The sequence below is a fragment of the Mercurialis annua genome, linkage group LG8 (genome assembly GCF_937616625.2).
Source record: "Mercurialis annua linkage group LG8, ddMerAnnu1.2, whole genome shotgun sequence".
In the NCBI taxonomy this organism is placed as follows: Eukaryota; Viridiplantae; Streptophyta; class Magnoliopsida; order Malpighiales; family Euphorbiaceae; genus Mercurialis; species Mercurialis annua.
The window spans coordinates 26,332,121-26,348,441 of NC_065577.1; positions in this window are offsets into that span (position 1 = coordinate 26,332,121).

Genomic DNA, 16,321 nt, shown 5'->3' on the forward strand with positions numbered 1-16,321 from the left:
AAATTGCTAAAAAGGTGAAAAGTTTGAATTTGTTCTGTACCTTTTGTAAACGTTTGACTTAAATCGCTAAAAGGTTGAAACGTTTGGTTTTGTTTCAAAACCTTTGTAAACGTTTCGCTTAAATCGCTTTAAAGGGGAAACATTTGTATTTGTTTCGTAACTTTTGTAAACGTTTGGCTTAATTGGCTACAATAGGGAAACATTTGAATTGGTTTCGTAATGTTTGTAAATGTTTGGATTAAATTGCTAAAATGGGGAAACGTTTGGTTTTGTTCGTAACCTTGGTAAACGTTTGGCTTAAATTGCTAAAAAGGTGAAATGTTTGGTTTTGTTTCATAACCTTGGTAAACGTTTGGCATAAAAAGCTAAAAAGGTGAAACATTTGGATTTGTTTTGTAACGTTTGTAAACGTTTGGCTGAAATCGTTTAATATGTGAAATGTTTGGATTTGTTTCGTAACGTTTTAAACGTTTGGTTTTGTTTCGTAATGTTTGTAAACCTTTGGCTTAAATCGCAAAAAAGGTGAAACGTTTGGTTTTGTTTCGTAACGCTTAAATCGCTAAAAATGTGAAACGTTTGGATTTGTTTCGTAACGTATTAAATGTTTGGCTTAAATCGCTAAAAATATGAAACGTTTTGATTTGTTTCGTATCGTTTTAAGCGTTTGGCTTAGATCGTTAAAAAGGTGAAATGCTTGGATACGTCTCGTAACGTTTGTAAATGTTTGGCTTAAATCGCTAAAAAGGTGAAACATTTGGATTTTTTTCGCTACATTTATAAATGTTTGGCTTAAATCGCTAAATAGATGAAAAATTTGGATTTGTTCCATAACGTTTGTAAACTTTTGGCTTAAATCGCTAAAAAGGTGAAACGCTTGTATTTGTTTCATAGCGTTTGTGAACGTTTGGCTTAAATCGCTAAAAAAGACGAAACGTTTGTATTTGTTTCGTAACGTTTGTAAACGTTTGGCTTAAATCGCTAAAAAGGTGAAACGTTTGGATTTGTTCTGTAACGTTTGTAAACGTTTGGCTTAAATCGCTAAAAAGGTAAAAGGTGAAACGCTTGGATTTGTTTCGTAACGTTTGTAAACGTTTGGCTTAAATTGTTAAAAAGGTGAAACATTTGGTTTTGTATTGGAACGTTTGTAAACATTTGGCTTAAATCGCTAAAATTGGGAAACGTTTGGATTTGTGTCATACCGTTTGTAAACGTTTGTCTTAAATCGCTAAAAAATTTAAACATTTGGATTTATTCCGTATCGTTTGTCATTGTTTGGGTTAAATTGCTAAAAAGGTGAAACGTTTGGTTTTATTTCATAACCTTTGTAAACGTTTCGCTTAAATCACTTAAAAGGCGAAACATTTGGATTTGTTTCGTAACGTTAATAAATGTTTGGCTTAAATCGCTAATATGGAGAAACTTTTGGATTGGTTTCGTAACGTTTGTAAATGTTTGGCTTAAATCGCTAAAATGGGGAAATTTTTTGTTTTGTTTCATAATCTTGGTAAACGTTGGCTTATATTGCTAAAAACGTTAAACGTTTGGATTTGTTTCATAATGTTTGTAAATGTTTTGCTTAAATTGCTAAAAATATGAAATGTTTGATTTTATTTCGTCATATTTGTAAATGTTTGGTTTAAATTCCTGAAAAGGTAAAATGCTTGGATTTGTTTCGTAATGTTTGTAAACTTTTGGCTTTCTTTCGTAACATTTGTAAACGTTTGGCTTAAATCGCTAAATATGTGAAACGTTTGGATTTGTTTTGTATAGTCTTAAACGTTTTGTTTGGTTTTGTAATATTTGTAAAACGTTGGCTTAAATCGCTAAAAAGGTGAAACGTTTGGTTTTGTTTTGTAACGTTTGTAAACGATTTGCTTAAATCGCTAATAATGTGAAACGTTTGGATTTGTTTCGTAACATTTTAAATGTTTGGCTTAAATCGCTAAAAAGGTGAAACTTGGTTTTGTTTCGTAACGGTTGTAAAGGTTTTGTTTAAATCGCTAAAAGGCGAAACATTTGGATTTGTTTCGTAATATTTGTAAACGTTTGCCTTAAATTGCTAAAAAGGTGAAAAGTTTGGATTTGTTTTGTACCGTTTGGCTTGCTAAAAGGTTGAAACATTTGGTTTTGTTTCAAAACCTTTGTAAACGTTTCGCTTAAATCGCTTAAAAGGGGAAACATTTGGATTTGTTTCGTAACTTTTGTATACGTTTGGCTTAATTTGCTACAATAGGAAAACATTTGGATTGGTTTCGTAATGTTTGTAAGTGTTTGGCTTAAATCGCTAAAATGGGAAAACGTTTCGTTTTGTTCGTAACCTTGGTAAACGTTTGGCTTAAATTGCTAAAAAGGTGAAATGTTTGGTTTTGTTTCATAACCTTCGTAAACGTTTGGCATAAATTGCTAAAAAGGTGAAACATTTTGATTTGTTTTGTAACGTTTGGCTAAAATCGGTTAATATGGAAATGTTTGGATTTGTTTCATAACGTTTTAAACGTTTGGTTTTGTTTCGTAATGCTTGTGAACCTTTGGCTTAAATCGCAAAAAAGGTGAAATGTTTGCTTTTGTTTCGTAACGTTTGTATACGTTTGGCTTAAATCGCTAAAAATGTGAAACGTTTGGATTTGTTTCGCAACGTATTAAACGTTTGGCTTAAATCGCTGAAAATGTGAAACGTTTGGATTTGTTTTGTAACGTTTTAAATGTTTGGTTTTGTTTCATAACGTTTATAAACGTTTGGCTTAAATCGCTAAAAAGGGGAAACGTTTGGATTCGTTTGTAAACGTTTGGCTGAAATTGCTAAAAAGGTGAAACGTTTGGTTTTGTTTCGTAACGTTTGTAAACGTTTGGCATAAATTGCTATGAAAAGGAAACGCCGGGATTTGTTTCGTAATTGTTTGATCTTAAAGAGGGTCATCTATAATTTTGCACGTGAGGGGTTATTTTGTTTGTAAACATTTGGCTTTGTTTCGTAACGTTTGTAAACGTTTGGCTAAAATCGCTAAAAATGTGGAACATTTGGATTTATTTCGTAACGTTTTAAACTTTTGGTTTTTGTTTCGTAAAATTTGTATATGTTTGGCTTAAATCACTAAAAAGGTGAAACGTTTGGTTTTTGATTCGTAATGTTTGTAAACGTTTGGCATAAATCGCTAAAAAGGTGAAAAGTTTGGTTTTCTTTCGTAACGTTTGTAAACGTTCGGCTTAAATCGCTAAAAAGGTGAAATGCTTGTTTTTGTTTCGTAACGTTTGTAAACGTTTGGCTTAAATGGCTAAAAAGGTGAAACGTTTGAATTTTTTTTGTAGCGTTTGTAAAAGTTTTGCTTAAATTGCTAAAAAGAGGAAACGTTTGGATTTGTTTCTTAGCGTTTGTACACGTTTGGCGTAAATCGCTAAAATGGGGAAATGTTTAGATTTGTTTCGTAACATTTCCAGCGTTTTGTTTTGTTTCGTACCGTTTGTAAACGTTCGACTTAAATCGCTAAAAAGGTGAAACGTTTGGATTTGTTTCGTAATTTTGTCAACGTTTGGCGTAAATCGCTAAAGAGGTGAAACGCTTGTATTTGTTTCGGAATGTTTGTAAACGTTTGGCTTAAAACGCAAAAAAGGTGAAACATTTGCATTTCTTTCGTAACGTTTGTAAACGTTTGGTTTAAATCGCTAAAAAGGTGAAACTATTGTTTTTGTTTTGTTACCTTTGTAAACATTTTAAACATTTGGTTTAAATCGCAAAAAAGGTGAAACGTTTGGTTTTGTTTTGTAACGTTTGTAAACGATTGGCTTAAATCACTAATAATGTGAAACGTTTGGATTTGTTTTGTAACATTTTAAATTATTGGCTTAAATTGCTAAAAAGGTGAAACGTTTGGATTTGTTTTGTAACGTTTGTAAACGTTTTGCTTAAATCTCTTAAAAGGTGAAACGTTTGGATTTGCTTCGTAACATTTGTAAATATTTTGCTTAAATCGCTAAAATGGTAAAACGTTTGGTTTTGTTTCGTAACGTTTGTAAACGTATGGCTTAAAGTTATAAAAAGGTGACTTGGATTTGTAAACGTATGGCTTAAATCGCTAAATATGTGAAACGTTTGGATTTGTTTCGTAACGTTTTAAACGTTTGGTTTTGTTTCGTAATGTTTGTAAACCTTTGGCTTAAATCGCTAAAAAGATGAAACGTTTGCTTTTGTTTCGTAACGTTTGTAAACTCTTGGCTTAAATCGCTAAAAATTTGAAACGTTTGGATTTATTACGTAACGTATTAAACGTTTGGCTTAAATCACTGAATATGTGAAACGTTTGGATTTGTTTTGTAATATTTTAAATGTTTGGTTCTGTTTCGTAACTTTGATAAACGTTAGGCCTAAATCGCTAAAAAGGAGAAACGTTTGGATTCGTTTGTAAACGTTTTTAAACGTTTGGCTTAAATTGCTAAAAAGGTGAAACATTTAGCTTTGTTTCGTAACGTTTGTAAACGTTTGGCTTAAATTGCTATACAGGGGAAACGCTGGGATTTGTTTTGTAATTGTTTGATCTTAAAGGGGGTCTTCTATTGTTTCGCACGTGTGGGGTTATTTTGTTTGTAAACATTTGGCTTTGTTTCGTAACGTTTGTAAACGTTTGGCTAAAATCGCTAAAAATGTAAAACATTTGGATTTATTTCGTAACGTTTTAAACGTTTGGTTTTGTTTCGTAACATTTGTATACGTTTGGCTGAAATCCCTGAAAAGGTGAAACGTTTGGTTTTTGATTCCTAACGTTTGTAAACGTTTGGCTTAAATCGTTAAAAATGTGAAACGTTTGGATTTGTTTCGTAATGTTTTAAACATTTGGTTTTGTTTCGTAATGTTTATAAACGTTTGGTAAATTTCTAAAAAGGTGAAACATTTGGTTTTGTTTCGTAATGTTTGTAAACGTTTGGCTTATATCGCTAAAAAGGTGAAACGTTTGGATTTCTTCTGTAACGTTTGTAAACGTTTGGCTTAAATCGCTAAAAAGGTGAAAAGTTTGTTTTCTTTCGTAACGTTTCTAAACGTTCGGCTTAAATCGCTAAAAAGGTTAAACGTTTGTTTTTGTTTCGTAACGTTTGCAAACGTTTGACTTAAATGGCTAAAAAGGTGAAATGTTGAATTTGTTTCGTAGCGTTTGTAAAAGTTTTTCTTAAATTGCTAAAAAGGAGAAACCTTTGGATTTGTTTCTTAGCGTTTGTTAATGTTTGGCGTAAATCGCTAAAATTGGGAAATGTTTGGATTTGTTTCGTATTATTTCAAACGTTTTGTTTTGTTTCGTACCGTTTGTAAACGTTCGGCTTAAATCACTAAAAAGGTGAATCGTTTGGATTTGTTTCGTAACTTTGTAAACATTTGGCATAAATCTCTAAAAAGGTGAAACGCTTGTATTTGTTTCGTAATGTTTGTAAACGTTTGGCATAAAACGCTAAAAAGGGGAAACGTTTGCATTTCTTTCGTAACGTTTGTAAACGTTTGGCTTAGTTCGCTAAAAAGATGAAACTATTGGTTTCATTTCGTAACCTTTGTAAACGTTTTGTTTCATAACGTTTTAAACATTTGGTTTAAATCGCTAAAAAGGTGAAACGTTTGGTTTTGTTTCGTAACCTTTGTAAACGTTCGGCTTAAATCGCGAAAAAGGTGAAACGTTTGGATTTGTTTCGTAAAGTTTGTAAACGTTTTGCTTAAATCGCTAAAAAGGTGAAATGTTTGGATTTGCTTCATAACATTTGTAAACGTTTCGCTTAAATCGCTGAAAAGGTAAAACATTTGGTTTTGTTTCGTAACGTTTCTAAACGTTAAACGTTACGAAATAAATTGAAACACTTAAAACGTTACGAAAGAAAACCATACGTAAACGTTTGTAAACGTTTGGCTTAAATCGCTTAAAACGTTAAACGTTTGGTTTTGTTTCATAACGTTTGTAAACATTTGGCTTAAATAGCTAAAAAGGTGAAACGTTTGGATTTGTTTCGTAACATTTGTAAACGTACGGCTTAAATTGCTAAAACGGTGACTTGGATTTGTTTCGTAACATTTGTAAATGTTTGGCTTAAATCGCTAAAAATGTGAAATTCTTGGATTTGTTTCGTAATATTTGTAAATGTTTGCTTCAATTGCTAAAAAGGTGAAACGTTTGGATTTGTTTCGTAACCTTTGTAAACGTTTGGCTTAAATCGCTAAAAAGGTGAAACGTTTGGTTTTGTTTTGTAACCTTTGTAAACGTTCGGCTTAAATCGCGAAAAAGGTGAAACGTTTGGATTTTTTTCGTTACGTTTGTAAACGTTTAGCTTAAATCGCTAAAAAGGTGAAACGCTTGGATTTGTTTTGTAATGTTTGTAAACGTTTGGCTTAAATCGCTAAAAAGGTGAAACGTTTAGATTTGTTTCGTAACGTTTGTAAACGTTTGGTGTAATACCCCGTAAACTTAATGGACCAAATTATTCCTTGAAAGGAATAATTTATAGGACCGGGAGAACGTAAATTAAATTTAAGCATAAATTTAATTTATAGTATCTCCGGAAATATAAAATAGCTATAGAAGTTAAAATAAAAAATTTGGATAATTATATTTTAACTAACGAGAATTAATAAATACTTATAATTAAAATAAAATAATTTATAAGTTCCGTGTGAATTTTTTGGAGTTAATATTCACGGAATATTTTTAGTAAGTAACCCCTAAAATTTTATAGAATTGGGATATAGGAATTTTATTAAGTGGGTCTAATTTAGCCCTAGTAAATCTTAAATGATTTATTAAAAATAAAATATTAGGTCCCGTGAGAATAGAAATTACATTTTTATTCTAATTACGAATTATGGAATTCATGGTTAAAATTTCATATAATTTGGAGTTCGTTGTCTGTTTTAGTTATGGATGAATATTTAAGAATTTGGGTTAAAGTAACGCGTGAATACCTAGGGGCTAGTTTGGAATTTAACCAAACTATATATATCAACATTTCAAATGAAATGTTTCATTTGTTCAGAGGCAACAGAAACTTAGGTTTAAGTTTCAGAGAATGGCGACGAAGGCACGCGACGGTAGGTTATCCGTTCTCGATCCGATTTCTCGTTTCTAACTCAAATTTCTTCAGTAATCTGTTATTAATCGAAGTTATAACCGTTATTTTGAATTTGTTTATATAGAAAATGGATTATATTCGAATATATAACGGTTACCGTAGAGAATCGAACGAATATGTAACGATTTTATGTTCCGATAACATAAATGGATAGATCGGTGTTTGTATATGTGTTTAGGATCAAAAATTGACGCTTAAGCACGTCGAAAAAGCCCGGGAAATCGCATTTCCCGGGGCTGTGCGCTTATAGTGCACGAACGTGCACCAGCAATGGTGCACGAACGTGCACCAAAGTGAACGATCGTACACTAGCCTGGGTGAACGAACGTGCACCAGGCAACATGACCGTGCACAGGGTTGCACGATCGTGCTGCCATGACTCGAAGGGGGGAGTGTTTTGGGGATTTTTGCCCTAACTTTTGACGCCAGTAATTGTCGAATTGTGGATGATTTAAATGGACTTTAAACCTTAAACCTGGACGTTTAAAGGACTAAAAGAACTTGGACGATTAAGGGAGTTTGATTAATTAAAACTTAGAGCAAGCAAGTAATCGGACCAAGAGAGTAGAGGGTGACCGAAAACTGTTTTGTGGATAACGGTTTTGTGAGTTCGCATATATACTTTTTAATATTGATGTCAAACCATTTATAACTAAAAATGTGCTTGAAATTATATTGCAAAGAGTCGATTTGAAACCAATATATAGACCCACTGGAACGTGCTATCTATTGGGCAACAATAGGACTGTGTGATTACAGGTGTTAATAAATCATTGCATTGCCTAGACCTAACAGGTTATCCTGGGGAGCCAGTAACTCAATGTACAGCCCAGCAAACCATACACATAGATAAGATGACTGTGATAACATGAGTTCACAGTTCATCCTATGTTAAACAAGTGAGCATGAACTGTGGTATTAACCATAGTTAACCAAATGGGGTTTCTTTTAGGGTTTCATTTGGATCGATTATTTGGATGCACAAAGTGTGTTTACATGCGATTTCTGTTTTTATTAATATGCTTAAGTAATTATGTGAATTCACTCATATTTGACCCCCGTTGATTTCCCTTTCACAGGTAAATGACATTTTGACGTAACAAGACTTCCAGTTCTTTCTCCGAAATTTTAATTAAATAAAGATCACTCTAGAGCTGCAGCGTAGTTCTAGCTCCGCATAGTAGTTCATTTGTAAATGTTTAAACTCTGATGTGAAACTAATGTCAGTATCATTTTGGGACAAAAGCATGTTTTATACAAAAAGGGCTTTCGCCAGTTGTTTATAAGACACCTGGTTTTGATAAAAGCTTTGTGATTAACTTTTTTTGGCATGCTATGACTGGTTATTTGATGTGATAACTGGTTTGCACCGCTGGCATTGTTTTCAGACAGGGTTGTGTTAGGATACGTGCAGTGTACACGTATTATCCTGAGTCCAGAAATGCAATTGCACGGTTTTGATTACACGTTTATCTAAAGGTTTTCAAATACTTGCAAAAAGAGATTGAGACTTTTTATGCTTTCAAAACGCGAAAAGTTTGTACTATTTTTTTCTAGGTTTTCTACGGATTTCGGAACAACCATTCCCATTCCCTAGCGCCGGTCTCGACACGAGTTTCTGAGTGGAAATCGGGTCGTGACATTTGGCTTAAATGGCAATAAAGGTGAAACGTTTGGTTTTGTTTTTTAACCTTTGTAAACGTTGGTTTTGCAACGTTTTAAAAGTTTGGTTTATAGTTTTATAAAGGTGAAACGTTTGGTTTTGTTTCGTAACCTTTGTAAGCGCTCGGCTTAAATCGCTAAAAAGGTGAAACATTTGGATTTGTTTCGTAACATTTGTAAACGTTTGGCTTAAATCGCTAAAAAGGTGAAGCGTTTGGATTTTTTTCGTAACGTTTGTAAATGTTTGGCTTAAATTTCTAAAAAGGTGAAACGCTTGGATTTGTTTTATAACGTTTCAAACATTTGGTTTTGTTTCGTAACGTTTGTAAACGTTTTGCTTAAATCGCTAAAAAGATGAAACGTTTAGTAGTGTTTCATAACGTTTGTAAACATTTTTTTTAAATAGCTAAAAAGGTGAAACGTTTGGATTTGTTTTGTAACGTTTTCAAGCGTTTGGCTTAATTTGCTAAAAAGGGAAACGTTTGGATTTGTTTCGCAACGTTTGTAAACTTTTGACTTAAATCGCTAAAAAGGTGAAATGTTTGGATTTGTTTCTTAACGTTTGTAAACACTTGGCTTCAATTGCTATAAAGGTGAAACGCTTGGATTTGTTTCGTAACGTTTGTAAACGTTTGGCTTATATTGCTAAAAAGGTGAAACTTTTGGATTTGTTTCGTAATGTTTGTAAACGGTTGGTTTAGATTGCTAAAAAGGTGAAACGTTTGGATTTGTTTCCTAATGTTAGTAAACATTTGGCTTAAATCGGTTTAAATGTGAAACGTTTGGTTTTGTATCGTAGCATTTGTAAACTTTTAGCTGAAATCGCGAAAAAGGTGAAACGTTTAGATTTGTTTCATAAAGTTTATATACGTTTGGCTTGAATCTCTAAAAAGGTGAAACGTATGGATTTGTTTCGTAACGTTTGTAAACGTTTGGCTTAAATTTCTAAAAAGGGTTTCGTAACATTTTCAATGTTTGGATTTGTTTCGTAACGTTTGTAAACGTTTGGCTTAAATCGCTAAAATGGGGAAATGTTTGGATTTGTTTCATCACGTTTGTAAACGATTTGCTTAAATCGCTAAAAAGCTGAAATATTTGGATTTGTTTCGTAACGTTTGTAAATGTTTCGCTTAAATCACTAAAAAGGGGAAACGTTTGGATTTGTTTCGTAACCTTTGAAAATGCCTGGCTTAAATAGCTAAAAAGGTGAAAGGTTTGGTTTTGTTTTGTAATGTTTGTAAACGTTTGGCTTAAATCGCTAAAAAGGTGAAACATTTGGATTTGTTTCGTATCATTTGTAAATGTTTGGCTTAAATCTCTAAAATGGGGAAACGCTTCGATTTGTTTCGAAACGTTTGTAAACGTTTGGTTTTGTTTCGTAACCTTTATATATGTTTGGCGTAAATTGCTAAATAGGTGAAACGTTTGGATTTGTCTCGTAGCGTTCGTAAAAATTTGACTTAAATTGCTAAAAATGTGAAATGTTTTGTTTTGTTCCGTAACGTTTGTAAACATTTGGCTTAAATTGCTAAAAAGGTGAAACTTTGGATTTGTTTCGTAACGTTTGTAAACTTTTGGCTTAAATCGCTAAAATGGGGAAACATTTGGATTTGTTTTGTAACGTTTGTAAACATTTTGCTTAAATCACTAAACACGTGAAACGTTTGGTTTTGTTTCGTAACGTTTGTAAACATTTGGCTTAAATTGCTAAAAAAGTGAAACAGTTGGATTTGTTTCGTAACGTTTTTATAAGTTTGGCTTAAATAGCTAAAAAGGTGAAACGCTTGGATTTTTTTCGTAACATTTGTAAACGTTCGGCTTAAATTGCTAAAAATGCTAAACGTTTTGTTTTTGTTTCTTAACGTTTGTAAACGTTTAGCTTAAATCGCTAAAAAGGTGAAACGTTTAGTATTGTATAGTAACATTTGTAAACGTTTAGCCTAAATCGCTAAAAATGGGAAACGTTTGGATTTGTTCTGTAACGTTTGTAAACGTTTGGCTTAAATTGCTAAGGTGAAACGCTTGAATTTGTTTCGTAATGTTTATAAACGTTTCGCTTAAATCGCTAAAGAGGTGAATTGTTTGGATTTGTTTTGTAACGTTTGTAAAAGTTTTTCTTAAATCGCTAAAAAGGCAAGACGTTTGGTTTTGTTTCATAACGTTTGTAAACGTTTGTCTTAAATCGCTAAAAAGGTGAAACGTTAGGATTTGTTTTGTAACGTTTTCAAATGTTTAGCTTAAATCGCTAAAAATGGGAAACGTTTGGTTCGTAACATTTGTAAACGTTTGGCTTAAATTTCTAATAATGAGAAACATTTGGATTTATTTCGTAGAGTTTGTAAACATTTGGCTTCAATTGCTAAAAAGGTGAAACGCTTTGATTTGTTTCGTAACGTTTATAAACGTTTGGCTTAAATCGCTAAAAAGGGGAAACGTTTGGATTTGTTACGCAACGTTTGTAAACGTTTGGCTTAAATCGCTAAAAAGATGAAACGTTTGGATTTGTTTCGTAACGTTTGTAAACATTTGGCTTCAATTGCTAAAAAGGTGAAACGCTTTGATTTGTTTCGTACCGTTTGTAAACGTTTGGCTTAAATCGCTAAAAAGGTGAAACGTTTGGATTTATTTCGTAAACTTTTTAAACGTTTGGCTTAAATTGCCAAAAAGGCAAAACGCTTGCATTTTTTTCGTAACATTTGTAAACGTTTGGCTTAAATTGCTAAAAATGTGAAACGTTTGGATTTGTTTCGTAACGTTTTAAACTATTGGTTTTCTTTCGAAACGTTAAAAATGTTTGGCTTAAATCGCTAAAAAGGTGAAACGTTTGGATTTGTTTTGTAACGTTTGTAAACGTTTGGCTTAAATCGCTAAAAAGGTACAACGTTTTGTTTTGTTTCGTAATGCTTGGCTTAAATCGCTAAAAAGGTGAAACGTTTGGATTTGTTTTGTAACGGTTGTAAATGTTTAGCTTAAATTGCTAAAAAGGTGAAACGTTTGGATTTGTTTCTTAACGTTTGTAAACGTTTGGCTTAAATTGTTTAAAATGCGAAGCATTTGGATTTGTTAACGTATGTAAACTTTGGCTTAAATCGCTAAAATGGGGAAACATTTTCTTTTGTTTCGTAACGTTTATAAACGTTTGGCTTAAATCGCTAAAAAGGAGAAACGTTTGGATTGGTTTCTTAACATTTTTAACGTTTGGCTTAAATCGTTAAAATGGGGAAATGTTTGGAATTGTTTCGTAATGTTTGTAAACGTTTGGATTTGTTTCGTAACATTTGTAAACGTTTGGCTTAAATCTCTAAAAAGGTGAAACGTTTGGATTTGTTTCGTAACGTTTGTAAACGTTTCCCAATTTTAGCGATTTAAGCAAAACGTTTACAAATGTTACGAAACAAATCCAAACGTTTTTTCTTTTTAGCGATTTAAGCCAAACGTGTACAAACGTTACGAAACAAAGCCAAACATTTCCCCTTTTAAATGATTGAAGCCAAACGTTTACAAATGCTACGAAACAAATCCAAACTATTAATCCTTTTTGCGATTTAAGCCAAACGCTACAAAACAAATCCAAACGTTTCACCTTTTTAGCAATTTAAGCAAAATGTTTACAAGCGTTACGAAACAAATCCAAACGTTTCACCTTTTTAGCGATTTAAGCCAAACGTTATGAAACAAAACCAAACGTTTCACCTTTTTAGCGATCTAAGCCAATCTTTTACAAATGTTACAAAACAAATACAAACATTTCACCTTTTTAGCAATTTAAGCCAAACGTTTATAAACGTTACGAAACAAAACCAAACGTTTAAAACATAACGAAACAAATCCAAACGTTTCCCAATTTTAGCGATTTAAGCCAAACGTATAAAAATCTTACGAAACAAATCCAAAAATTCCCCTATTAGCAATTTAAGCCAAACGTTTACAAAGGTTACGAAACAAATCCAAACGTTTCCCCATTTTAGCGATTTAAGCCAAACGTTTGGCTTTATTTCCTAACCAATCCAAACGTTTCCAGTTTTTAAAATCTAATTCCATGTACAATTCAATTTTTATGCTGACAATGAAATAAACGTTTGGCTTAAATTGCTGAAAAGGTTAAACGTTTGGATTTGCTTCGTAACATTTGTAAACGTTTGGCTTAAGTCGCTGAAATTTTTGAATTTGTTTTGTAACGTTTCTAACGTTGGGCTTTAATCCCTAAAAAGGTGAAACGCTTGGATTTTTTTTGTAATGTTTGTAAACATTTGATCTAAATCACTAATAAGGTGAAATGCTTGGATTTTTTTCGAAACGTTTGTAAACGTTTTGCTTAAATAGCTAAAAAGGTGAAATGTTTGGATTTTTTTCGTAACGTTTGTTAACGTTTGGCTTAAATCGCTAAAAAGGTGAATCATTTGGCCTTATTTCGTAACTTTGTAAACGTTCGGTTAAATTGCTAAAAAAATGAAACGGTTGGATTCGTTTTGTAACATTTTAAATGTTTTGATTTGTTTCAAAACGTTTTGATTTGCTTCGTAACGTTTGTAAACGTTTGGCTTCAATCACTAAAAAGGTTAAACATTTGGATTTGTTTTGTAACGTTAGTAAACGTTTGGCTTATATCGCTAAAAAGAGAAATCTTTTGGATTTGTTTCGTAACACTTTGTAAACATTTCCCCATTTTAACGATTTAAGCCAAACGTTTACAAACGTTACATAACAAAACCAAACGTTTATAAACGTTACGAAATAAATCCAAATGTTTCACCTTTCTCACGACCCAATCTCATGAGCCGAGACCGGCGCTAGGGAATAGGAATGGTAGTTCAAGAACCCGTAGCAAGCATTAACAAATGTAAAATAATTTTTTGCAAATAATACACATATCATGCATGGCAGTCACATACACGTGTCATGCAATAACAGGCCAGGACATACATCTTTGGAAATCACAAGCGGTAATAGCGCATCAAACACATTATATACAAACGATTAAAATATCAGAGTTATATTTACAGAAAATCGTTGATACAAAATAAACTAAAAACATCTATCTATTGCAGCTCTAGAAGTAAAGTACTGTTTCTTTACATACTTTCAAAATATCAGACTTCTAAGTCAAGTATAGAAGTCCATTGCTTCAAAATTTCTTTTCACCTGAGCGGGAAAACTGTGAGGGGTCAGTATATGGGAATATACTGAAGGAGTTTATATATTTACTCATAAGTATTCATATAAAACATATAACAATGCAATAACATTTAAATCACGTGTAGCCAAGTACAAGATCCGATTGAAACCCTAATCCTCGAACATGCCAAACATATATAATCAAATCAAACTGATCCAAATGATCTGGCCCCGGGATAATTAAACCGCGTCAGCCGCGACCAACCTCTTAATCCCAAGTTGTGGGCCTCGGGATAACTCAACCGAGTTCAACCCACTAGATACGGGTCTTGAGATAACTCAACCGAGTTCAACCTCATATCTACTATTCACATATCCAACTTCCATATTCGTATACATAATCAAGTCCACAGCTGTAATAAATCAAACTGGTGATCACGCAGTCCTATTGACGCCCAACAGGTAGCACGTTCCATCAGATCAATACTTGTTCTAAACCAACGTGTATGCAATTCACAGAAAGAATTCGCGTTGGAAACATTCAAATCAAACATAAAGCAATATAAAACGTTTGCTTATTCAAAATACTTATTTAAATGCTTTATAAGTAAATAAATATAAACTCACTAAAAACGCTATCCAAATTTACTTCGGTGCTCCGAAATCGTCAAGCTTCCCGAGCCCCTTCTTCAGCTGCTGTCTGCCCCGCCGGATCTAAAATGATTTCAAAACAATTGACTCACATCAGAATCCTATTATAGGATTGATTCTAGACTTGAGACTCAATAAATTAAACTTATCGACTATCGTGCTTCTCACGTGTTCAATCCCGATTAACGATTTCTAACTCGTTTTCGGTTCGATATCGCTTTTCCGAACAATTCTCAATTAACCTCGTTCGGTTAACGACTCAAATTAATCAATAATCAATTGATAACTAATCGATTTCAATATCGATACGTGAATACGAACAAATTTCTCAAAATGAACGACGAGCCAATTCACTATGCGTGCGTGCGTCTGCCTGTGCGGTTGCACAGGGGACCGGGGGCCCGCACATTCTGACTTTGGGCCCGCACAGTCTGACGGTGCGCCCGCATAGTCTCAAGACTGTGCGCTCGCACAGTTTCCTGTGCGCCCGCACAGTAAGTAGATTGTACGCTCGCACAGTTTGGCTATGCGCGCGCACAACAAGGTTGTGTGGCGCACAGCCTCGGGTTTTCGCCCCGGGCTCAAATTCGACATGCTTACGCCTTAAAAATGCTCCCATCACGCTCATATACGTTTATAACACGTAATCTAAGCTCAAAATGCTATAAATCGATCCTAAATCGTTAAAACGATAAAACCGTTTCATGGCCTAAAACTTTAACTTGATATCTAATCAAATTAATCCAAATTAACAGTAAAACAACGTGCTTACCGTGATTCGCCACTGATATACGATCGATTCAAGCTATAGAACGTCGAAAACGGACGAGAAACGGAGATCGAGCGAATGAAACGATGAACTGACGATGGAATGAAAGGAATAGAGATATGAGGTTCTGGATCATTCCTTTTCAAATGAAGGATTATATATATATATATATATATATATATATCTGGCTAATTTTCTCTTCGGTCCTTGAAATTTTTCAAAAGTTGCAATTTAATCCAAAACTTATCCGCGTCGAAATTTTAAACGGTCTCCGATTGACTCGAAACGTTTACAGTAAATACAATTAAATATTTCGCGGACTTTGGCGAAACAATTATTGACTCGGGATTTATACTTTATTACATATTAATTTTCTAAGGTTTTCCCTCAAATCCCGATAATACGCTTAATAAAAATTATTCTAAAATTCCTATATTATTAAATTAAATTCATCTTAATTTAATTTATCGGAATTCACGACACGTGGCAAGACTTAATTATTTTAAAATATTTGGGGTATTACATTCACCCCCCCCCCTTAAAACAAATTCGTCCTCGAATTTAAAACTTTAGCCACGTAACTTGAGTGAATAAGTACGGATATTTCTGCCTCATATCCTCTTCTGTTACCCACGTGCATTCTTCTACGGATTGACTCTTCCAAAGAACTTTCATCATTTGAATCTTCTTTGTCCATTGTTGTCGTACTTACGTGTCAACAATCTGCACGGGTTGCTCCTCATAGGTTAGTTCTTCACTGACGTCCACCACTTGCAGTTGGATTACTCGAGAAGGATCAGATATATATTTCCGAAGCATAGAAATATGAAAGAGAGGATGGACTTATGACATCTCCGGTGGCAAGTCTAGCTTATAGGCAACTGAGCCTATATGCCCTACGATCTGATATGGTCCAACGTATATCGGATCTAACTTACCCTTCTTTCCGAAACGAATTATGCCTTTCATTGGCGATACGTTGAGGAAGACATAATCTCCAATTTGAAATTCACCGACCTTTCTTTTAGGATC